The sequence below is a fragment of the Podarcis liolepis genome (genome assembly GCF_965112155.1).
Source record: "Podarcis liolepis genome assembly, chromosome: 11".
Taxonomy (NCBI): domain Eukaryota; kingdom Metazoa; phylum Chordata; class Lepidosauria; order Squamata; family Lacertidae; genus Podarcis; species Podarcis liolepis.
The window spans coordinates 31,611,070-31,637,398 of NC_139565.1; the positions used below are offsets into that span (position 1 = coordinate 31,611,070).

General features: G+C 41.9%; 1 long non-coding RNA gene across 2 annotated transcripts in view; it reads right to left on the reverse strand.

The window, feature by feature from the left end:
* Nucleotides 1-26,329, reverse strand: part of LOC310688766 — an 82,158-nt gene that overhangs the window by 3,480 nt on the left and 52,349 nt on the right. The window contains exons 3-4 of one of the 2 annotated variants that reach the window (XR_014517160.1): nt 22,562-22,687; nt 5,217-6,012 (exon numbers count right to left, since the gene is read on the reverse strand). This is a non-coding gene — a long non-coding RNA (uncharacterized lncRNA). Of the gene's footprint in view, nt 1-5,216; nt 6,013-22,561; nt 22,688-26,329 lie in introns of those variants that run through there. The other variant, XR_014517159.1, reaches the window with a different exon arrangement.

Consider the following 26,329-nt stretch of genomic DNA (forward strand, 5'->3'; position numbering starts at 1 on the left):
GCATTGATGGAGACATGCAGTTCACTGAAACCCAATCCTGCAAATAGACACTTGTTCATTCATCATTGTACTTCTATTTCAGTAGCCACCACCTAATAGTCTATTCCAGTCACTAGAATGTGTAGTAACATACCATCACAAATCGATGGTACTGGTTTGTACGATGTCAGAGATGTAAGGCTGAAAGGAATCAAAATATGAATGTAAGTGAATATTCAAGTCCAAAGCTACTCATTATTTAGACGAGGTTGCTCAAGAATGTCTCAATATGCCTTTGATATTTAAGATCTGATTTCATATATGCAACTGATATGTAATGTCTAATTTCATATATGCAATTGAAAATATAAATTTGAAAATATAACCTTGGTTAAGGCCTCATCATCTTTTGAAAATTCTGTGACTTCCTGCCCAAGACTGTGGGAATCTATATAATTCTAAATATATTTTTAAAAACCTGGAAAAAACTGTAAGGGGGAAATGCTTACACTAAAACCCGAGCCATAATGAACTAATGTAAAAAAGAATTCACATTATATGCAAACAACTCGTGGGTAATATCTGTCACTGGGTGCTTGTGAAACCCTTTCCTCTTTAGAAAGCCGCAAAGAAGCAAATCCATATTTAGTACATTTGGAATAATCTCACAGTAGGTTCTCAGAGGGTCTCCGGTTTTTACATAATACAGATTTACTCTTAGTCTTCCGGGTAGCATAACAAAGTTGTCAAGACATTAATTGCTGTGATTAACTTCTGTGTGGTCTTCTTCCACACATCACATGGAACCAAGTCATTATTCAAAGTGACAAGGAGCTGATTAGAGATCCTTTTCATGTCATGGATCCTATCATTGGGAAGGTTCAGAAAGACAGATAATGTCTTGCACTATCACCTCTGAGTATTCATATCTATTCTCAGAGTGGTTTAATAGTCAATCCCCCTTTCCAGGGAACTCTGAAAATTGTAGTTTCCTGAGGACAATTGGGTTCTCCTAACAACTCTCACCACCTTTAACAAACTACAGGTCCCACAACCGTTGGTTGTGTTTGTGATTCCATTTAAATGATACGAGGACAATGGAAAAACTTTTCTTTGCTCAGTTTTAAATCTGTATGCTGAATGAGGCAACAGTTCCACCACTGGTCTGAGACAGGTCTGCCACTGGTACAAAAATTACCCCTGTATCGACAATGCAGAATATTTCAGGGGATGAGAAAATGACGTCTTCTTCTGCAACATATTCTTGGTTGCCAAAAGCATTGGTGCTTGCTGTTGACTGTCCACCAAGGGGATAAATTTAGCTTTCTGCTATGAATACTTATTTGTTCTCTACTTCTTTTCAATTATTATCAATTCTTTTCTTTGTGCTTTCACAAATGGGGGGAAAGTCAGAGCCACAAACTGTTCAGAAGCTTAATCTGCTGCACAACCAGAATTAGATGTGATAATGAAGTTTCTGTTGCTGAAAGAGATATTGCTAACTGATGTATGTAGTGAGAAAGATGTCCACAAAACCAATACAAAGGCTATGTCAATTTTTAAACATCTTGTTCATTTTTCTTATTCAGCTGATGTCACAGCATTTGTGTGAAGATGTTCTTTTAATTAATTACGTTATATGTTGGAGAGCAGTTTCTTCAATGCTCTTATTGAAAACTGCCTGGAGATTAATAGCATCAGGAATATTCCACAGACCGCTGTAAACCTATCATCCTCAGAAGGCTATGAGAACTGATGCTTTCAAAGCGGCCTGAGGGATAGCTTAGTAGTTGCAGGGATGTTTCCTATTTGTGATGGAGAAGATTTGGTGTAGCTTTTTAAAAACAAGCAAAATACTTTGAATGTTTCTTTTAGGCTTCAGATAAGCAGCAAAAACAGGAGAAGATTAGTGTCTGAGTCTCTTGAGATGTGACAAAGCCTTTCCAGCATCTTGCCAACAATGAAGTCGAGTGGCAGGCTGTTTTCTTGAAACTTTGCACAAACAGGAGTCATATAGTCATCAGACTAACATCAACAATCAGAAGGAAAGCAAAGATATTGGAATATCAAATCCAGGCATTATGTATAGGAAGCTTCTCCATTCAGTGGAAAGGTATGGAATAAGCCATAAAACTAACTTAAGTTCTGTTGACTTTAAAAGGATTTCAGTTTGATGAACACGGGTTAAATCAGAGCCAGAAAGTTGACTGTATGAAAATCACATGCACACCATACACCTAAAGCACTCATATCACTTTAAGAGTCCTGGCTTCCCCCAGAAGCACCCATAGCAACCTACAGTTTCCAGGAATCTTCTACCCACCCTTATTGTGCAACATCTGAATTGGAATGCTGTACATCTTCCCCACAATGATAACCATAAACTATTTTCTATTTGCTTTCATTAGCTAGCTGGCAATTCATTTTGCAGTATGTGCGGGCAGACCCTATTAATCAGAAGACTCAAAGTTCAGTGCCCGGAGACATGATATTCTGATCCTTCTTTATATTAAAAAGTTTGTCTGTGTTCTCACTAACTTTTTCTTCCTTCCTTAGTATTACAGTTTCATCAAGATGACAAGTAAATTGGTCAAAGAATCAAAAGGGGAGATTGGTGGCATTTGGTAACCTCATTAACCAGTGGAAGGCTGTTCCACAATAGCTCATGCTATCAGAAAACAGGTCTCCTACTTCTCAATAAATTGCATGAAATTACATGACAGCATGTTACACTTTCTTATGGTGTCAAATTATAGACATAGAACAGCAACACTTGAAAACAATATGATGCTATCTAACTAGTGCTGTGATGGAACGTGAGAAGGGGGGGGGGATCATTGATATCCTTCCTTGAAATCTACCACCTTACCTGGATTGTTATAAAGAGACAGGGCTTCTTTCAGAATTCCCATTATCATTGTTAGAACACTGTTGACAGTCTTGCTGAACTTCAGGTGTATGACTAAGATTTTCTTGTTGCAGCAGACATTTTAAAGTAGTGTTTAGTTTTGTGAAACATTTCTATTGTTTGAGTGTCCTATTTACTGTGAATTGTTTTTATGTTCACCTCTTACAAATGTGAGCAATTAAGTGGTATATAAATGTCTCAGATAAATAAATAATAAAACCCACTTTATTCCCTGGAAATGGGGAGACTGTGGTGTCTTTATGATATATGGTTTATTTACACAGATATACAACCTGAGCCGACAATGGAGGGGTTCCCAGCATTACATTCCAAGTGCACCTCTTGCTTCCCTTTAGGGCCAGCAGCCTTGGATGCAAAACAGAAATCAGCCATGCTCTCTGCCTCCTTTTACAACCCATCCCAGTTTTGCTAACTCGTAGCTGTTAACTGCAATCCTTTAAAAAAGGAACATGGGCCTTTTGTCTTAATACCTAAAACCAGGGCCTAGGGAGGGGCTTCACCCATTTGGCTGTCTAGCATGGAATCTCCTCATGGTCTTGTCGTGTCCCTTGAGGGGGGGGACTTAAACACAATGCAGAGTTCCCCCCCAAAAATAGACTAGAGACATTATACTTCTTCCAGCAGAGCTTTACTGCTACTGAAGGCAAATGAGCATAATGGTCACAAATCCAATACATTCAGGATTGACACAGTATAAGAAATGCAGCTGCAGCACTTACAATAAAACTTACAATACTTATAATAAGACTAAATTTTAGCACAAAGCACACAGAACACCACACCAGAACAAAGAGACAGAAACAGAATTAAGTGAAAACCCAGGCTCCTTCTGGCCTCTTATTATAGTTAGCATGACCTTGACTGAAAGATAACAGAACCAGTTTAAACCAGCTGTACTCGGCTTCTCAGAAGGAATAACCCAAACAAGAACCTTCCAGAACACTCTTGAATTAATCAGAATAGGAAAGATCTCTACGCATCAGAGCAATACTTTCTGTACTAAGAAATGCAAACTGACAGCCCTATCTGCCTACCTTTCATTAGGTCAACAACTTTGCCATTATCAAGTGAATACCTCATGAGGAAGCTGGCTTGTGTTATTTCCAACCTTTGCTAGATCCAGGAATTTAGGGCTTTGCTTGAATTCCAGCTCTCTACTGAATCCAGAGTTTTAGGGGAGTCTACCTGCCCCCTCAGAAACTCATAACAGTATGTCAACATATGTATCAGTATGTCAACACACATCAGGATGTGATCCAACACTTATGCACTCCTGTGTTTGCAACTTTTGCCGCTTATGGAGATCAGGAACATATCCAGAAATGTCCTAAGGCTCATTTCTCAGAGTATGATGAAGCATAGAGGCAACACCAATAGAAACTATGTGTCATCTTGAAAATATTCACACCTCACTGAGGAGCTAAATGGGGACAGTAGGCTGCCCACTGTCAACACTGTTGAATGCAGTTTGTAAGAGAACCCTGCATACAACTTAAGGCTCATCCAGACTTCTTTTTGTACCACGTTTCTAGACACAGGGCTGCACTTTAAAGTTCAGTGTCTGAGCACTCGTTTGTTTGTTTGTTTGTTTGTTTGTTTGTTTGTTTGTTTTGACCAGGTGATTTCTCCATGAAAGCCATCTCTTTACCACTGGAAACAATTCTGTGGAAAACCTAAATTGTAATTTGTTCTGATTCAGAGTTGGTTTTCCTAGAAAAAGTGGGAGAGGCACTTGGTCATGGACTGGGAAAGTGCTGATCTGTGCCTTAAAAGTGCCTTAAAATTGTGTATGGTATTCTGCTTCATTTTAATCCTGCAGTCAGGACACACATGCAGCATGTGGCCCATAGCTTGTGTGAACTGGGCATAAATCTGAGGCGCTTCCCAATGTGCATCAGAATGAACATCTGAGTGCCAATGCAATCTGTCGGTCATAGAACGTGCGTCCCACTAAAAGCACTGAACTGCTGCTGAAGGAAACTGCAGCCCAGTAACATCTGAAGGGACTGTGCTGGCTGTTCCTGGCCCAGCCCATTTATTAAGCTGTCATGGTCTGAGTGCTGTGAGGAGGCTCAGTCATGAAGACCTAGAGTAGAGCAGCAGTTTGTTCTGGGGAAAGATGTTCTAGGAAAATCTTGGAGAAGGCCAAGTAGATGGTCTGGAGACTTCTGCTTTTCATATGTGGTGCTAAATCCTACAAGGTATTTTTTCCCCTTTGTGGTCCTAGCCTAATGCAGGCTTCTCAGGCAGGCGAAAATTAACACAGAGGAAGGGGAAACTAGAGGAGCTCTCAGTGGCATTGTGATGGCTGTAGAGACAAGGCGTGGCTTCTGATTGTCATTGTCAAGACTTCTATCTGGATGGTTTTTGAGACACAATACCTTCACATGTGCTCTGCCCCTGAGCTTTAGCCTTTCCAGACCACCCTTGTTGGTGGTTGGACTTCCATATGCCCTCATCCCTGGTTTAACCCAGGACCATTCAGGAGCATGCCTAAATGAGGCTCAAAAGTGTCCTGTACCAGCTGATAGTGAGTGTCTGCAGTTGTCCACTCCCCAGCAGCTGTGAAATCCCTATATTATTTCACAGTACCATACCGACTTCTCAAGCTTTTTATCATCCTTTTTCTTAAAAAAATAAAAAAATATAACAGAACCCATTTACTTCCCACTTCAAACTCACCCTGCAGTGACTTAAAATGAACAAACGAACACACATCAGTTTGTGTGCAAATTTGATATGATCACGAAAAGCACACCAAATGGGACAAAGAAGGAACAATAAACTGAGAAGTAAACATAACAAAGATCGCTAGAGAGGTTTACTAAGGCAAACCCAAAATCAGAATACAGGTCCTAGTGTGGTCGCTGAAACACAGAGTCGCCCCTAAATTTATTTAGATACATCTGTACATACAAATATCTTCAGCTCCTCATCGTGAGATGTGTTTAGGTAGTCGGCATCTGGGTCTGGAAGGCTCCCCTCCTCAGACACTGAATCGTCAGTCTCCTCTTGACACACAAGTGCAGCAAAGCAGTAGCTTCTCCTCATGGCACCAGTCTGAGCAGCTGTATCTCCTAAATCATCCACCCAGGTCTCCGCTTCTGTGTGGGTGGTAGAAAGAGAACAGAGTGACAGAGCAGGCAGCTAGTGCCAAAGAATTTAGGAGTAGTAGCTTGGGTCATAGGAAATAGCTAGCGATGTCTATGTGAGGTGCCTGGGCTCTGCCTGCCAGTCAAATCCTCACTCAGCCATGAAACTTACTGGAGGTTCTTGGGCCAGACGCTATTTCTATTGTGTAGATGAAGGCGGAGAAAGGGAATCTCTGCTGTCTTATTTAAGCAACTTGGAGGAATGGCAGGATAATGATAGCCTAATGATGCAATCCTTGTGTATATTAAGGCATGCATTAGTTTGTACATATCTTTATAGGTGTGAATGCAAGAGTGATGTCTGAACTTGGTAGAAGGGTGATCTTAATTGGTGGAAGCTGTCTTTTTATGACACACACACACAGCCAGTTCTTGATCCTCTTTGGGAACAAGTACCCGAAGTGTATTTTGATTACATGTCAGTGACTGTCTCCTCAACAAAAACAAAAGCCATGCTCACAAGCAATGTAAATATAGGAAATGACTAATTCACAGAAGATCACCCTTTTTCCCTTGTGAAATGGAAATTTGCAGTTTTCTATTTCAAAGTAGAGGAGCTGTGATCTCGTGCAACTGTGCAGCTCCAGTGATACAAATCAAACTCTCTATGTATGTGGGGATGAGGGGAGGTTGCTTCCAGACTGTCAGTATTTTGCAGGAAGCATTCAAACAGAAATTTAGGTTTGCACAATTAAGGTGGGTTAAATAACTCTGGTACAATAAATCAACTTTTTAAAGGACAGGAAAGTGATAGGAAAATGCACAAAGAAAATGCACACAAAGAGTGCCCAAGATTGGGGAGAGGGCTGTCATGCATTGCACATGCAACAACATGTACGTGACATGGGTCACGCACATAACGTTGCTTCATCGGGAGGAGGCTGGCATAGTGAGGCTTCTTCTCATGCACTTAGGAGGAGACAGTCATGGAAGTGTGCCACACTTGGTGCAGTGTTCAGCTTCCTCCACCCCCCTTAATACTGAAGGGGCTCAGCCCCCTGCCAGCAGATATTGAGGGGGACCAAAGACACCACCCTTAAGAGTCGGCACACCTGCTAAGAAGTGTGGGATAGATTGATAATGTGAAGGTGTGTAACCACGATGTATCTAAATCAGAATAAATGTGCATCAGGATGAAGCTCAACGAACAGGTTGCTTAGAGTAGCTGAGAGAGTCTGTGTGTTTGTTTTGACTGTTGTCAGGCGTATCACTGGAACTGATCCTTTTTGATCATCCCAATATGAGTGGTTAGTGCAAGTCTGTAGTTCTGTTATCATTTGTTGATAACAAATATGGGTACATTTTCCCACCAAACCAGTTAAAGATCATGTAATAGCTGCTTAGATACATAGCATGGGTCAGGACTGGTTATGTTTGGGGAGGTCCCCCCCCCCCGATAGGATGAAAGTGAGCATCAGAAAGTTAAAAAAGATTATGGGTTAACATTTGATTAAAATAAAATACGTTTTCAGCACAAGCTCACTGAGGTATAGCACTTTTCTCCCACCAGAAATGCAATTCAACGTGAGTTGTTTCCTAAAGGGAAAAAGTACATGTGAGAATTTAGATTATTTTGTCTAGCACAGCTGCTGCCTGTACTGCAAAACGAGAGCTGCAACTGATGACAAGGTAATATGGAACTTGACACCTCTCTTGGCGTTCACCCAGGAACGCAGAATGTTTTAGCTGGCCTGTGGCATGCGATACATTTCTTAATTGTTGATAACATATAATTAGGACAATGTAAGCTAAGTTTAATGAAGGCAGTAAGTTAAACCAAAGGGCTTTACTATACTTGGACAGACTCTGTTAGTCTTGGAGTGTGACTCTGCAGAATAACATTTTATAAACAGGACAAAATAGCATCTTCTCTTCACAAACTATCAACCTAGAATTATGGCTGACACCCTAAGCCACAGTAAACGCTGTGTGCTGAATAAACGTCAGCTGGTCTGAAGGGGACACGGTGCCTAAAATAAACTTTTCTCCTTAAAGATGCTAAAGTCAAAGCCTGCATGGAAATTTCTGGCATGCAAAGGAATTATTATCTCATACTGAATACTCTCTGCTGATCTTTACAGACTTAGGCTGCAATCCTGTGCCCACCTTACCTGGGAGGAAAATGAACTGAACTCAGTGGAACTTACATCCGAGTAGACACGTGTAGAATTGCACTGCACTTTGGTCTTAAAGGTAACATAATGATGGGGGATGATCTAGTCATGCTGAGCACTTTTGAAATACTGATGCCTCCAACTGAAGTGAATTAAGACTGCATAAAAATATATTAAAATCTGTGAGAGCTGAAACAGCTTAATCTAATTAACTCCTGACCACGTATTTGCATGGTGAGCTGCCATCAGGGCAGTTGCCGGGAGCAGGTCAGTAATAACTCACACGGCATCAGTGAAGTTAATTCTTTATTCAAAGAAACAAACAGCTCAGGAGACCAGGCCTAGTGAGCACAGCAACTCTTCCTGGTAGAGCTTGCCCCAATTAGACAGTTGTGAGGATTGAAGGTCCCTGCCTTCCCACACTTGTTTAAGTCTCCTCCCCACCCATGTCCTTCCCAAGCAATCTGAAACTCCTTCAATGAGTTTATATCTGCTCCACCCTCTTCGTAACTCTTCTGGTCCTGCAAGACCATGGGGGAGGGGAGCTGGTCACAGCAGAATGGGGAGAGTTCCTGTACTCTTCTGCAGTCTACCTCATCTCTGCCTCCTGCCCCAGCTCCTCTCCTACCTTTGAGTCTGGACTGCCTTCTGCCACAGCATCTTCCTACTCACTAAGCCTTGTTACCTCTTCAGCTTCCGACACCTCCTCCTCCCAGTCTTCTCTATCTTTTTCCTCTGACCACTCAATGTTGTCCCATCACCATTCCCTGGGCTCTGAGCCTTCTTCCCTTAGGGTTCCCCAGCTGGTTCCTCCTACCACCCCTCTGCATCCATCCAGTCCATGACATGTGCTGTAAAAACATGAGTCACTTGCACAATTTCATGTGACTTACTTGTGAGTAAGCATTCACAGAATTAGATCGTAAGTAATAATTACATCCTACTCTATTTCTATAAGAACACGATAGGCTAAACCATGGTCTCCCACACCAACCCAATTCTTCCAATGCTTGCAAAAGATACCAAGGCTCACAATTTGATGAGCCTTCTACGAAAAGAAATTCTTCAAATTATGAGAATGAAGGGTGATTTGTAAATTATAACATGAAAGACACATGGAAGCCCTCTTTGGGCATCCAGAAAATAGGTTAACTTAACACATGCAGGGTATGAGGAAGAGCTTTCTAGCTCCACCCCCTCACCATTTCTGTCACTCTCCATGAGCCAGAAGTGGACCTATTGAAGATGCAAACCTACTGAACTCATGTATGCTTCCTACATGTTTTAGAACTCTGATGTTCCAAACGTAGGAAGCCCACACAAAAATAAACTCCCTGCTTCAGAAAGTCACCTTCCAACTCAGGCAGGGTTGGCAAAAACTGTGGGGGATAAATCTAGTGTGCTGTGCTTATCTTCACAGTGCCCCCCATGTTAAGTTACAAGTACCTGAAGGGGACAAGCTGTTTGATATGGCGGGTACCTCCTGGCAGAAATTCATTAGGAGATCGCCATACATGAGGGTTTTGCCAAGCTTGAAAAAGACTAAATATATTTGGGTGGGCACAGTGGCATGAAAATACTCTCCCAGCCTGTATGGTAAGCTGCTGCAGCAGCCATCAACACAGAGGAAGAGCTGCCAAATAGAGCAATTTAAAATAGTGACTATGTAGTGACTTATCCAGCATGTGAGCTAGTCCTAGGAGTGGGAGAAAAATTTGATTCAGTTCTCGTTTGAAGGTGGACCGCACTAATTTACAAAACAATATGCAAACCAAAACAAAAATAGCACTTTTCTGAACTTTGCAGTGCAGTTCTCTGGCCAAATAGTGTGTACAAAAATGTATATATTAGTAAAAATAACATACCAAATAGCATTATATTAGGGCAATCTGCTCTGCACAAATTTGTATAATAGGTAAAATTGCATAAAAAGCTGTGTCTACTAGGATAAATCCTCATTTTAAAAAAAGCACAAGCTGATGTGGAAATGTGGAGAAATGAACCAAAAACTAGGGGAAAAGTGAGAAACTGGGAGACAGTGAAATTAACAGATTTGCCCATCCTGGGTTGGTCTTCCCGTATTTCATTGAGTCATCCAGTTTGGGCTACTGCCCCTCAGGTGATAAGAAGAAGAAGAAGAAGAAGAAGAAGAAGAAGAAGAAGAAGAAGAAGAAGAAGAAGAGTAGTAGTAGTAGTAGTAGTAGTTTGGATTTGATATCCCGCCTTTCACTCCCTTTAAGGAGTCTCAAAGCGGCTAACATTCTCCTTTCCCTTCCTCCTCCACAACAAACACTCTGTGAGGTGAGTGGGGCTGAGAAACTTCAAAGAAGTGTGACTGGCCCAAGGTCACCCAGCAGCTGCATGTGGAGGAGCAGAGATGCGAACCTGATTCCTCAGATTACGAGACTACCACTCTTAACCACTACACCACACTGGCTCTCATAAGCAACAAGGCTAGAGGACCCTACTTCCAAATGAAGATTATATACACATTTGTTACTGTGATCTCCTCACACTCAGCTACTCTTGATTATTGTAAGCAGCAAATTCATTTCGGTGCATTCTTATATATGTCTACTCAGAAGAGGCAAGCCTTGTTGGATTCAGATGGCTTACTCCCAGGAAAGTGGGTACAGGATTGCATCCTTGATGAACTGCTCATCTTGATGGATTCCTGTTATGGTTATTCAAACAATCCTTTGTTAAATAAAAAATTTAAAAAACCAGGAATAAAACGTGGCCAGGTATTCCAAGACAAGAGGGAAAATGCAATTATTTCAGTATATTAAAAGAAATCTGCACAGGGAATAAAGATGGTTCTGTTTATTCATTGCATGCTTTCAAAGGCTTTTTGCTCTTTAAATTTGTTCTAATGTTATCAGAATTGATTTTTCATCTTTGTAATCCCAGAGAGAATGCCTTTGGTGAAGCTCTCAGTGGTTACCTATAATGAAGAATCAGTTTGCAGAACAGTTGCTATGCTTGCTCTTAAATCCAGAGCTTATCTAGAAAAAAATCCAAAGGGCTAAATATAGAGGTATGGCATATATGAAATATTTATTTTGGCACAGGTGTCTAGAATACCAGGAAAGGGTGTTTGTTCGCATATTTTATAGACTTTAAAATAAACCTTGAGTCTTGCTGTAAGCTTGCTTTAAAAATTCACAGGAGATAATAATGCAAGAGACAATATCATTGTGTTGTCACTGATGTCATTATAAGGGGGGGAGATTAGCAGCAAAGCACATGTTTTGCATGCAGTTTCAATCTTTGGCATCTCCAGATAAAACCAAGAGGTGATGATGGGAAAGATCTCTGCTTGAGACCTGGACAGCTGGTGCCAGTCATCAGTGGTGACTGGCCCATTTGGGCACATAGGACACTGTTGGACCCGCTAACCTCAGCCTGCCCTCAGCCAACCCCCAGCTGCCTGCCTTTCTACTGAACAACCAGTCCAGCGGTTGGTACTGCCCATCAGCTTCCTTCTCCTTGATTTCAATGTTGCCCTTTGTGGAACTCAGCAGGGAGGAGGATGGGGACTAAACTAGAACGATCTGGGGTTACTTGTTATTGGCTCTGGCTCTGCCTGTCATTGACTCTGGTTCCACCTACTGATGAGACTCCTTGCCTTCTGCCCTACCAGTCACAATGAGACCAGCCATCGCTGGTAGATAATACTGAGCTGGATAGGCAAATAGTCTCATCTAGATTAAGGCAACTTCCTATGCTCTTGAGAATGAAGTCTTAGTTGACACTAGAAAACATTGTGTTGCGTGAGAGCTAGAGTTGCATGTTTACTTTTTACCTTTATTTAAGGATAGCATTTTAATAGAGCTGGCTCTCTTGGGCAAAAAGCCCAATACCATTTTGAGGCGTTAAGTGTCCTAAACTGTGAACTGCATCGCACAGAACAAGGGGGCAGAGAAAGAAACAACATATTTAAGTTCCTAGTAGTTTTAAGAGGCAGCCAACATTTCTGAATATTTGCTAGAAAGTCAACCCTTCAGCCGCACCTATTTCCCTGATCTACTAACAGTCCAGAAATAAGTATTAATTTATGCATACATCATTCTGTTTCATGTACGCAAAACATATATTTAAAACATGAAAGGGAAGAGGAGACTGAAAATATGGCAGCAGAAAACGACGACAAGTGGCATACAATTATCACTCGTTTTTTAAACCCTTCTCTCACAATATCTGTATATTGAGAACTGGTACATAATCCCATTCTAGGGAAAAAAAACAAACCCCTATAGATCTCTTTGCTTGAGAATGCAGCTTCAACTTCCCCAAGCAATTACTGTTCACATGAAGGGCTTCACTGATTTCAGTTACCCTTACAGGGACAGGGTTGAATTACTGGCCCCTGCACAGATGTCTGTGTTTACAAGGCAAATTTTGGATGACACCTTTTTTTTCTTTCCACCTGCACTTGCCTGTTTGCCATTTGAAACTCTGTTCACAGCCCTGGCAATCAAATTCCATTGTACAGATGTTTCCTGAAAACTCAACTGCATACTGGCCAGCAGGCAGCCACAAAAATTGTCTGCAAGTGGTAGGAGGAAATGGGAACTGTAGTGGCGGCTGATGACTAAACAGAAACCATTGATGGAAAAAAAACACAATTTAGCACAAAATACTAGTGCTTTTTCTGACAGTGCTTTTACATTAACTGGGGGGGGGAGAAGTAATGGGTTAACATCATAATAGCAACATTTTGATGCCTTCATAAAGCTGGCTACCACACTGCTTACTTCTGACTAGGGGTGGAAGAATCTGCCATTTCTCAATTTTTTCAATCTTAAAGTCAGTTCTCTACATGTCTGCAGCAATTTGCAATTTTATAAAAAATATTCATGAAAATTCACCAGGATGTTAGTGCAAATCACTCCTAATAAACACATTTTTGTATGCAGTTTTAACTAATGCACACAGTTTCAGAGACAATTTACACTAATACATTGTATTTTAGGGTATTTTCACAAATATATTCATGTTGACGTATAACTCCCCCAATCCAATGACCCAATACCATTCACTGACAAATATTTTTGTTTATGTTCATTGTTTGTTATTTACCTGAAATAAGATAGCACTTAACACTTACCAGAGCGAAGGGACCATTAATGCTGAATCACAAATTTTATTTAGTTTAGGGAATGGCTTTGTAGTCCTACTTCCTCCCTGAAAGTAGCAGCTGGGGAGGTTAAGAATCTAAGTCTTATAAAATGCTTTAGCCCTAGAGAGGACTTCAGATAGAACAGGGGAGGGGTAAGACTAGAAACAAGCATGTGCTTGCTATCTAGAAATGTAGTGGTTTGTTTTTAGTTTGGCTGCTATTGTAATTATCAAGATAGGGGTTTGTGGGGAGGGGGTTAATTATGCATATAACTTTCACTGAGGTGTTAGCATCAGGCTGGATGTCTAACATTTCTGGCTGATTTCTGGGTGCAGCATAATTGCATGTCAGCTCTTCATACAACCTTGTATTTCATGTTCTGTAATGGGTTAGCAGCCCAGAAAAGGCCTTTGGGACACGGATGGTGCTGTGGGTTAAACCACAGAGCCTCGAACTTGCCGATCAGAAGATTGGCGGTTCGAATCCCTGCGACGGGGTGAGCTCCCATTGCTCGGTCCCTGCTCCTGCCAACCTAGCAGTTCGAAAGCACGTCAAAGTGCAAGTAAATAAATAGGTACCGCTCCAGAGGGAAGGTAAACAGCATTTCCGTGCACTGCTCTGGTTCACCAGAAGCAGCTTAGTCATGCTGGCCACATGACCGGAAGCTGTACGCCGGGCTCCCTCAGCCAATAAAGCGAGATGAGCGCCGCAACCCCAGAGTTGGCCACGACTGGACCTAATTGTCAGGGGTCCCTTTACCTTTACCTATGTTTCCTCAAGAGTCTCTGGTGAGGGGCTTCAAAGGGTTTTGATGAAGTCTGTGTATATGAGGACTCCCAGTTCATCCTTCAGTTATATGTTTGTTGACACTCAACAAATTCTAAAAAGCTGATAGAAGAGGATGAAGCCATCCTCAGCTTCTTCCTCAGCTAGGCTTGTTGTGCTTGCTGCCTGAGGCAAAGCTCAAGATGACTCCCTATCCCTCCATGTGCAAAAAGCCCATCAGACTTAACAGGATGGCATCCTCCCACCAGGCCTGAGGGCAGCAAAATAGTTTAGGGGGGCAGGGTAGGTCACGTGGTGCTCGCAGACCTGTCTTCCAACAACTTGCCACTGTTCTGCACTCCCAGCATCTGCCGCCTGAGGCACCTGCCTCACTCTGTCTAATGGTAGGGCCAGCCCTGCTCCTGAGCAGATTGGGAAAAGGTCTTCTCAGATTCTGCTTTCAGACTTCCCATAAGCATCTGGCTGACCATTGTGAAAACAGGATGCAGAACTAGATAGGCCATTGGCCTGGTCCCACAGGCTCTTCTTATGTTCTTAACACACACACACACACACACACACACACACACACACACCTGATTCTGGTTATCACTTAGGTCACCTACCCTTTAGTTTGTTCTAGAGCACCATTATATTATTGCACCTAGAAAATTTTGTTTTTTTTTTTTTTTTATAAAATTTTTTATTGCGTTCCTTTTCATAGGTTCACAAATTAGTTTACATAGCAACATACAAGAAACATTTTTTTTTTATATATAAAGAAAAATAAAAAAAGAAAAAAAAAATTGAATATGTTACACATCATGTTTCATAAATTTACTTTCTTTTGGACCTCCCCACATCTTCCCAACATTGCATTCATTGTTCTAACCTGATCAGCAATTTGTTACCTTGTTTCACAACTTATTGTATCTTTGACTTTATTATGTTACCAATTTCGAAAGTTTGTAGTTTACTTTTGGTACCTTCACAATAAACATAATATATTGTTTCAAATTTGTTTCCTTTTCTTTTTTATCTACGCTTATTTTATCCTTTGCTTAAATAGGTTGCGGAAGCGTGACGTTTCCTAATCATGCACAATCTTAACATTCAAACAACTTATAATATTTTTGCAAATAATCCTTGAATTTTTTCCAGTCCTCCTCTATTGTTTCTTCGGTCAGATCTCGAATTCTGCCAGTCATTTCTGCCAGCTCCATGTAGTCCAACAACTGTGTCTGCCAGTCCTCCAGTGTGGGTAAATCTGGTGTCTTCCAGTACTTTGCGATAAGAATCCTTGCTGCTGTTGTCGCATACATAAACAGAGTTCTGTCCTTCTTTGGCACCTTCCGGTCCACCATGCCCAGCAGAAAGGCCTCTGGTTTCTTAAGAAAGGTATATTTAAATACCTTTTTCAACTCATTGTATATCATTTCCCAGAAGGCCTTTACTTTCGGGCAGGTCCACCAGAGGTGAAAGAATGTCCCTTCTTCCTCCTTACATTTCCAACACTTATTATCAGACAGGTGGTATATTTTAGCCAACTTGACTGGGGTCATGTACCACCGGTATACCATTTTCATAATGTTCTCTTTCAAGGCACTACATGCCGTGAATTTCATACCGGTGTTCCATAACCTTTCCCAGTCCTCAGACATAATGTTATGTCCTACATCCTGTGCCCATTTTATCATAGCCGATTTAACTGTCTCATCCTGTGTATTCCATTTAAGCAGCAAGTTATACATTCTCGAAAGTACCTTAGTTTTGGGTTCTAATAACTCCGTCTCTAGTTTCGATTTCTCCACCTGGAAACCAACTTTTTTATCCATTTTGAAAACCTCTTGCATTTGAGCATAATGTAGCCAGTCTCGCACCTTATTTTTTAATTTGTCTTGGCTTTGGAGCTTCCAGTTGTCTCCAACTCTTTCAATTAATTCCCAATATTTTGGCCAGTAGGCCTCCATATTGGGCCTTTTTTTGGAAACTTTGGCTTCCACTGGTGATAACCACCTCGGGGTTTTACTTTCTAGTAAATCCTTGTACTTCATCCATACAGCAAATATTGATTTTCTGACAATATGGTTTTTGAACAATTTATGAACCTTTGCCTTGTCATACCACAAGTATGCATGCCAACCATAAACATTGTCAAACCCTTCCAGGTCTAGGACATCAGTGTTTTCCAACAAGAACCAATCCTTCAACCAGCAGAAGGCTGCAGCTTCATAGTACAACCTTAAATCCGGCAGGGCAAACCCCCCTCTTTCTTTTGAGTCAGTTAGTATTTTAAATTTTATTCGGGGCTTTTTGCCCTGCCAGACAAACTTAGATATATCCTTCTGCCACTTTCCAAAACATTCCATTCTGTCCACGACCTGTAGGGTTTGAAATAAAAATAACATTTTTGGCAAAACACACATCTTTATAGCTGCGATTCGGCCTGACAAGGTAAGTTTCAATCTTGCCCATATATCCAAATCCTTTTTGATTTCCAACCAGCATTTTTCATAATTATCTTTAAATAAATTTAAATTTTTGGTGGACAAAAATACCCCCAGGTACTTCACTTTTTTCACCACACTTAACTCTGTTTCTTTCTGATACCCCTCTGTCTCTGTAGGTGTCAGATTTTTAACCAAAACCTTGGTTTTTTGTTTATTAAGCTTGAATCCCGCCACCCGACCAAACTCCGAGATAAGTTCAAGAACTTTTTTTGTGCTAGATTCTGGCTCCTGTAATGTCAAGACTAGGTCATCTGCGAAAGCTTTCAGTTTGTATTGTTTCGCTCCGACCACTATACCCTGCACCAACCGGTCCTCTCTGATCATATTCAGCAATACCTCCAGGACAGAAATAAATAACAGAGGAGACAGGGGGCACCCCTGTCGTGTCCCTTTTTCAATTTTGAGTTCCTCCGACACCACATTGTTCACTATCAGTTTGGCTTTTTGTTCTGAGTAGATTGCTTCTACTCCATTTTCAAACCCCCTTCCCACTCCCATCCCTTTCAGGTTTTTCTTCATAAACCTCCAAGAAATGTTGTCAAATGCTTTCTCCGCATCAATAAAAATTAATGCGGCCCTTGTGTTCCTAATTCTCAAAAGCTCCAATATGTCAATAATGTTCCTGGTATTGTCCGACATATGTCTGCTAGGGAGAAAACCTGCTTGGTCCTTATGAATTACTTCATTTAATACTTTTTTAAATCTATTTGCTAAAATGTCTGCAAATATTTTGTAATCCACATTCAGGAGTGAGATGGGACGATAGTTCTTAAGCTGGGTCTTTTCCATTTCCGACTTTGGAATCAATGTGATGAATGCTTCTTTCCACGTTTCCGTGCACCTAGAAAATTTTGTCTCTTTGCCGTGATCCACAAGTACATTTACCCAAGATGTGTAAAAGCAACTGAAGGGCAGAACTGTCTGTTTTTCTCCTTGGAACATTAACATGTTTAAGAATCTAGCTTTCAAACACACAATTGTCCTGACAGTGAATTTTACTGAAGTCTCAAATGCAAATAAATAGTTTGAAACAAAGGTTGTATAAATATCCGCCTGTGCCAGCAGTTCAGTTTGAAAGAGAACGCTGTAAACATGAAGTAAATTAAAAGGGGATCTGCTTTTGTGGAGCACTTGGAGGAGTTATTACAGAGAAAACGTATGCTGTGTGGTGCAACAGCACGTACCCATGTGGCTAACCCACAACTGGTCAAAGAAACAAGTCCTGCCCGTACCTAGGACTTCTGCCACAGCCAGACCACAATTCCTGAGAGGGATAAGCTTAATTGGCTGAAAATAAACCCCAGGCCCTGTTGCAGCTCATTAACTGGTCACAGACATGTTGCAAGGGAGGGAAAGTGGGATCTGTTGGACGAAGCTACTTCTCTGTGCACTGCAAATGAAACAGACTATTGGTTTTGTTGATAAAGGAACATTGTTTGGCTTGTGCCAACTAAGTAATGGGAGTCAGTGGCATTTTTGGCCAAATATAGCCCTCCCAGATTACTCCAAAAAACCCAAGCTTTTAACTCAGGAGCTGAAACCATTGAAAAGAAGGAGGGGAGTTTACATTCCGGCAGTCTCCTGTAGCAAAGCCAAATGAATGTTTGGCTTAAGTTGCATCTCTGTCACGAGCCTCTCTCAAGCCAGAAAATGTCGTTTCTATAATCAAAGAATTGAATGCAGTTTACTACTACTGTGAGGGGCATCATAAGGTCACTGCAGTGGGCATGGGAGCAGCAAGCCAGTAAATGCATAGCTGTTGCTGAATACAGACACTGCATCCTTCAGAGACATGCTGAATAATTATTATCTGGGTACCCTCTTCTTTCTTCTTTTATTGAAAATGAATATAGCCACCCTTCCATATATATATTATATATAGCACCCCCACCCCCAATCAATAAAAATCCCTGGGACAGCTGAAGAGCAATTCAAATTACAATGTATGATACAGTGGTACCTCAGGTTACATACGCTTCAAGTTACATACGCTTCAGGTTTCAGACTCCGCTAACCCAGAAATAGTGCTTCAGGTTAAGAACTTTGCTTCACGATGAGAACAGAAATTGTGCTCCGGCGGCATGGCAGCAGCAGGAGGCCCCATTAGCTAAAGTAGTGCTTCAGGTTAAGAACAGTTTCAGGTTAAGTACGGACGTCTGGAACGAATCAAGTACTTAACCCGAGGTACCACTGTAATTAAAATATACCCCCCAAAATAAAAAAGAGCAAAAGAAGCACAAGCACTTTCCCACACAAGAGGCTACTTTGCTTAAAACCCTTTTCCTTGCAGCTCTTTCCCTAAACACTTTGCAGCCTGGATGTAAAGCTCTCAGTGAATAATAAGATCTTAGACAGCCAGCCAAAGAGAAGGGGCAGGCAAGCCTCTCTGCAGATGAGAGCGACTTGTCTCTCAAAGTGTCTTGCAAACACACCCCAGTGTGATTTTGGGGTTTCTACCAAATCCCCTTTTGGACAAAATTGCTTGGGGAAAAAGCTTTGTTGGACAACAATGAGAAGATACAATGGCGGAGGAGAAAAATGTTTCATTGCCTCCATCACCATCACAGTGTAGGTCTGGTAAAGCAGGACTGGGGACTCTGTGGCCCACCTGTGGCTGCAACTCCCATCACCCTTGACCACTGGCCATGTTGCCTAGGATTGGTGAGAGTTGGCATCTAACAGCATCTAACTTCCCAGCATGCCTCAGGCCCTAGCTCAGAAGAAGGGACAGGAAAGATGCAACTGCTTTAAAACAGACAGTCAAAACAAAATGTTATAATTTTCTGAGGTCTCCTTGAGGATAGAAAGCACTTGTTATAGCTCTTGTAGCTGAAAACCAGGAGTGTGGGCAGTGACATGAAGAATGACAGCTCTCTGTCTCTCCCTCTCTCCTTTTAACAGCTCTTGGCTGACTACAATGTGGACTTCATCTATGTGCATGCACTGGGACTAGGTCTAGATTTTTGTGACAAGAGATCCCTTCCAGACAGGGTGCTCCTTCCACAGCAAGAGAGCCCTCGGAATCACACCCATCCATTGGTTTTCTGAGCAGCAAGAATGGTGATTTGGGAATCACAATTAGGCTCAGTATCTAACTCAATGGGCCCTTTAAACAACCAGCAACCCGCTTACGGGTTGCTGATTTTGTTGGGTATTGGTTTCAGCCGTGATGCCAGCATTACAGATCTGTTGACTATGGGTCAAGAGAGAAATTTACACATGATCTTATCATAACAAATAAAGCCTTGTGCTGCAAATGTGCAGAGAGGAGAAGCAGGGCAGTGCCAATACTCCTTGCTCCTGACCTCCATGCATTCATTCAAAGTTCTAAGCAAAGCCTGTGCATATACAAGCTTTGTGCATCTACACCCAGTTGGCGGGATCCAGGGACTCTGCCTTTTGCAAGTTTTCCTAAATCAGAACAAATGGCAATTCACAGAAAACCCAATTGCTGTTTGTTCCGATTCAGCACTAAACCACAGGTTTTCCCAGGAGGAAATGACAGGGCAAATGGATGCCTGGTTGAGCCTCCTGCCTCTCATTGGCTGTGGTTCCACATGTTGGTCTCCCTTGCCTTCTGCCCTATCAGTCCCAATGAGCATCAGCCACCTCTGATGACAGTGCTACTGTTTTTATTGTTGTTAAGAATATAAATGATCATGATGATCACCATGCATTTTGCTGAGTTCAGTCTTTGACTAATCTGATCATAATGATTTTACCTAATATTTTAAGGGTTCCCGTTTCAAATACCAAAAGCACCCAAGATGCCTTATGAATAAGATAGCAATGTTTTTAAAAGAATAATAAAGGAATCATATGCTTGTACTCTGAAACAATTACTGAAAATGTATTAGAAGAAAGAGGGAAGCTTCTCCTGCTAATATGCCAATAGCAATGTATGCTGCACTGAGCTTCTTTCTGTGTTTTTATTGGGGGGGGGAGCACTCCGAGGGCAGAAATTTCACTTCTATACTATTTCTAAAATGTCTAGCCAAACGCTAAATTAGAGGTACCAACATATTATGGGTGAAAGCTCTCCCTGACTTCAAGTAAGCACCAAAATTACCTTCTCCCTGCCTCCAAGCTTCACCGTGTTAAAACTTTTGCCTGGCAAAAGCTGATCTCAAGGGTGGGAGAAATGGGTGGAAAACAGATACTAAAAGCCTGAACACATGAAGGAAAAACACCCAAGTGGATATAGCAACAGCGTGCTCTACTTCTTCCACTTGGACGGGTTTATGGTCACACTTTTGCTTGAGCTACTATGACTGATCCTGCTGCCAACGCCAGCACTTGATGTTTTGTTCCAAATAACAGTCCATGAGGAAATGGGGTGGAAATTTCCAAAATGCAGGCAGTCTGTTTGGATAAAGACTGCCTTTTATATCACTCCGGGGCCTAGCCTGCCATGATCACTGGTTCTGTGTGGGTTTGCTTGTGCGACTCCACGTGGATGGAGTCAGTCCACAAATGAATGAGGCTCTCCCTCCCCCGGCAGTCATTGACTCCTGGGGTGTTGCAAAGGAGAGGGAGGGCAATTAAGCATGAATTAAGTCAACAACCCCTTGCAGTTAACACACAGCTCTTACTGGGAGTGTGCTTGGCTCAGGGCCTAGAATGGTGTTATTGTCTTCTTCCATAGGGTGCAGAGGAAAAGATTTTTTTTTAATAAAAAAAAAAAGTTTGCAAAAAGATGCTATTCTTAGGAGGGGTGCTTTGCTCACATACAATACTCTCTGCTCAGTGGTAGCACGCAAAACAGAATGTGAATTTATGGCCTAACATTTACTCTGCTAAAGCAAATGCAAACGCTCCCGCTGCCAAACACAGGGGTGGCAATAAACGTTTAATGATCCAGAGAGGCAATATGTTATAGTGGTTAGAGCACTGGCCAATGACTGGGGAGAGCAGGGTTCAAATCTCCATTGAGCCATGAAGCCCTTTGGATAATTTTATGTCACACACCCTGTCAGGTGTGGTCCTCACAAGAGGAGGAGGAATTTTGTACAATAGTGTGGACTCCCTGGACAAAAGGTGAGACATGAATGTAAACAGTTAGGTACCGTATTTTTTGCCCTATAGGACGCACTTTTTCCCCTCCAAAAATGAAGGGGAAGTCTGGGTGCATCCTATGGGGCGAATGCAGGCTTTCTCTGAAGCTTGGAGAGCGAGAGGGGTCGGTGAGCAGGAAGACATCCGCAGGCTAGGCAGCCCTGCTGAAAGCACAGCACCCAGCGCTTCAGGAACACATCCACAGCCTAGGCAGCCCTGCGGGAGTTCCCGCAAGGCTCCCTACGCTGTGGATAGCAGCCTGCCGCCCGGCGCGAAAGGCACCCTGAAGCAGAGCGCCCCACGCGCTGGGCAGACATCAGCCAGCCCCACAAGCTCGGGGGACAGCGGGGAGTCACAGCGCCGCCATCCCGCTGTTCCTCGACCTGGTTTGGTTTCCCCAACCTGGTTTGGGGGGGGGGGAATAAAGGGGGGAAATTTCCTTTATTTCCCCCCAAAAAAACTAGGTGCGTGCTATGGGACGGAGCATCCTATGGGACGAAAAATACGGCAATTGCAAATCTCATTTATCTTGTTTACTTTGGTCCTCGGACACAGGGCTTATCCACACTTAGATTTCACCCTGTTCTTTCCAGGCACAGGTTCACACTTCAAAGCTCCATGTCCGAGGGATCAATTTTTTTCCTTGGAGCTTTCACTGTAAAAACCTGCTCTTTAAAGCTGAAACACAACAAATGGCAATTATTGTTTTCCATGGACATGCTGTTTGCTCCATAAAGTGTGGAGGAAGGGAAGTGTGGATAAGTCCACAGTCTCTCTTACAAATGTAAATGCTAAGTAAACATGAACATATTATTGCACTGAATAATAATAAAAAAACTTTATTCGAGAACAAGAGGAAGAAAATACTGCATGTGCTGCTCATAAACATTTGCACTATTATATTAGCCTGCAACACTTAAGCTGCAATCTGTTACCTGTAGAATTCAGTGTACAGATGGATGGATCAATCAATCAATCAATCAATCTATATTCAACCCATGTCAGTTGTTGTTTTTCATGAGCTAATTCACAAATCTTTTCTGTTGCATTTCCATGTCACTCTGCAGATTAAAACGAAAAGGGGGGAAAGAATTTGCATTATTTCTCACAAAATATGCATTTTTATATGCATTTTGTCCAAAAATATACATTTGTGAGCCTGTATATTTTAACCGAAGATATGCATTGTATATGCATTTCTTTGAGGCAAAAGCTGTGTTGGAAAATTCGGAGAAGTGCATAAACTGAAAGATAACAGTGTTCCAATTAGCATGTTAGTCTGGGAAGCACAAATCAGGTCAATTCACTTAAAAACGCAAACTGCTTGAAATCCTTGAGCACCCCTAATTCAGTGGGCCTTTTCCAAAGCCATATATAGGAATACACCATACAATACTGTTCCAGCATACGATTCCATGCTTTGTAGTCCTGTACAGTGTGTGTGTAGGCACAGCTGTCCTACAGCTATTTCTACTCATTCATGAGCTGTCACGGCACATTTTAGCGCCAGGCTATTAGTAACCAAAAAGAAGGAGGATATCCACAACCATTTTTTTGTAAATGCTGGTAACAAGAGCATCAATATTCTCTGGCAGCAAAGATTAATACTGTGTGTGTGTGTGTGTGTGTGTGTGTGTGTGTGTGTGCTTTAAATACTGTGAAATGAAGCAGCTGAAATTTGTTGCTATTGCCAGTGTTTTCTAAATAAGGTTTTCAGAGCTTGCTTCACCTGTTCCCATATTAGGAGATTTTTCCTTAGCTACTTGAAAGATTTTCTACTTTTTTGTCAAGGAATTCACAGTTAACATAAACTGCAATAAAATGTAGAGTAACACGAACCACTTGGCAGTACCTCTCTTGCTTACTGCTCTGCCATTAGAGTGGAATAAGGCTACCAAAGAGAAACTGCTTTGAAAGGGGTTGATGGAGAAATTGGATTCTCTCCATGAGTTTAGAGCTCTCATCATTTTCCTAACAGCCAAAGAAAGTATTTTCCAAGAAGAAGAATGGCTAAATATAAGTTGAATGCTTAAGTGAACTTCTTTGAACACACATGAACGCGCACACACACACACGCACACACACACACACACACAACTGTGTGAAAATACAAAAATGTCATTATTGTTTCTTAAATAATGATGATGATAGGAACATAGGAAACTGCCTTATCCATTGGTCCATCTAGTTAATATTGCCTACACCAGTCATCCCCAAATATATTTTTTCCATGGACCACTTGAAAATTGCTGAGTCTTGGCAGACCACTTAATGATTTTTCTGCCTGTTGTAGAAATCACAATGCACTGTGCTAGATTTTAAATTGCATTCTATTGCTTTTCTTATTTCTTTCTTATTTTTCTTATTTCTTATATTGTATTTTTATTGTATTACAATTTCAGTTCCATAGAATTCAATTTGTAAGAATTCAGACATGCAGTGCACAACCTGAATGCAGCTTGCGGACCACTGCTTCATAGGCTCCAACTGACCCCAAATCCTAGGAGAGTCCTGGAAAATCACTAGTCATCGCAGCAGAGATGTTGCCTTGGGTCAAAGATTGTGGGGTCCATTGGCATGGCACGCACAATATCTCACAGACCGCTTCTCCCCATATGAGCCAACCCAGACCCTGTGATCATCATCTAAGGTCCTTTTACATGTGCCTCCTCCACAAGAGCTCCAGAGGGTGTGAACACTAGAACAATTTGTGGAATGCTCTCTCCAAGGAGGCTTACCTGGCACCTTCATTTCATACCTTCAGGCACAGTAAAAAATGTTTATCTTTAACCAAGCCTGTGGCTGATTAACATTCTATGACGTTTTAAATGTGTTTTGGGGAGATGGCTTCTTGGTTTGTTTTTGTTTTATTATGTATTTTGTGTCCTCGTTTTATTTTTTTATTTTGTGAACCACCCAGTGATCTTCGGATGAAGGGTGGTATACAATTTTAATAAAGAATAATAAACCATACCATACACTGACTGACTGCGTCTCTCTTGAATTTCAGGCAGAAGTCCTTCCCAGACCTACCTGGCAATACTGGGAATTGAACCTGGGATTTCCTGCATGCAAAGCAGATAGTCTACTGGGCATAAATACACTGGGCAACAATTTCTTACTTTTTGAATGTTGTCTAGATTTCTACAACTGATTTGGGGTATTTTTGCACTGCTGAATCAGGAAATGGCATCCGTTTCTCTCCATCAGGTCAGGTTTTCTGTAAACTGAATGGTGGGCATTGATAAAGGTAAGTACATGTAAATTGCATGTTGCTTCACCATTTTTCAAACTTCAGGGCTTGAACTTCTGTTTCTTGGCACTCCTGGAATGCTCAGCAGCACGGAGGTCTCTCTTCAGAGTCCAACAGTAGTCAGCCATCATGACTGCGTCCCAGTGACCCTGATACCTGGTCTCCATCTCTTTCATGCCCTGATGGAATCTCTCCCCCTGCTCGTCACTCATTGAACCCAGGTTCTCAGGAAACCGGTCCATATGTGAAAATAGGTAGTGCATCTTGACGCTCATGTTGCAGCCCAGGTTTCTGAAAGCAGTCAGCATGTTGTTGACAAGTTCCGCGTAGTTTCTGGCCTTATTGTTGCCAAGAAAGTTCTTCACTACCAGAACAAATGCCTTCCACGCTTCCAGTTCCACTTCGTTCATTGAGTTTCCGAACTCTGGATCTCTGATGAGCTGACGGATCTGAGGACCGTCAAAGATGCCAGCTTTCAACTTCTCCATGGTCAATCCTGGAAAAGCCTGGCACAAGTAAATGAAGCTGTCACCATCCTTGTCCAGAACCTTGGTGAACTGCTTGATTAAGCTGAGCTTGATGTGCAGTGGTGGGAAGAGTATTCTGTCTCTGTTCACCAGAGGGTCATTGATGACGTTCCTTTCTTTGCAAGGCACCAATTCCTCCCACACAGGCCAGTCCTTCTTCATGTAATGTTGAGCACGGTCCCTACTATCCCACATGCACTGAAAACATGGGTACTTGGTGAAGCCAGACTGTTGTCCCAACAAAAAGTTCACCATCTTCAGGTCAACACAAATAAACCACTTATGCTGATCATAACCAATTTTCTCCAGCACATACTTCACCGCTTCATAGTTCTCCTTCAGTGTACTCGAGTGAGCCAGGGGTATAGAGGCAAACTGGTTGCCGTTGTGTAGCAGAACACATTTCAGTGATCACTTGCTGCTGTCAATGAACAGTCTCCAATCTTTGGGTTCGTACTGGGGCACTCCAAGCTTGAGCAGAAGCTGCGCAATATCTGCACAGTACACCAAGTTCTTCTCTTCCAAGAAAAAACGGAGGTACTCTTGATGCCTGTTGCGCAAGAAGCTGATGCGAGCACTGTCAGAGAGGAGGTTTTTTTCTTCAATCTGGATGCCAACAGTTCAGCAGAGTCCTTTGACAAGCTGAGGTTGCGAACTAGATCATTCAACTCCTTTTGGGAAATTGGATGTGGAGCATCATCTTCAAGAACCACTTCTTCTTCTTCATGTCCTTCAACACTGGAGGCATCTTCGTCACTAATGTCAGGAAGTTATCCGAAGATAGGCACTGGAATTTCATCACAATGAGCTACAGGACAACGTGCTGATTGAAGATCAGGATACTTCGTGGGGCGGCTGCCCCATTAACTTGGTTTTCATCCACCAACTTTATGCTTTGCTGGACCAATTTATGGAAGATTTCG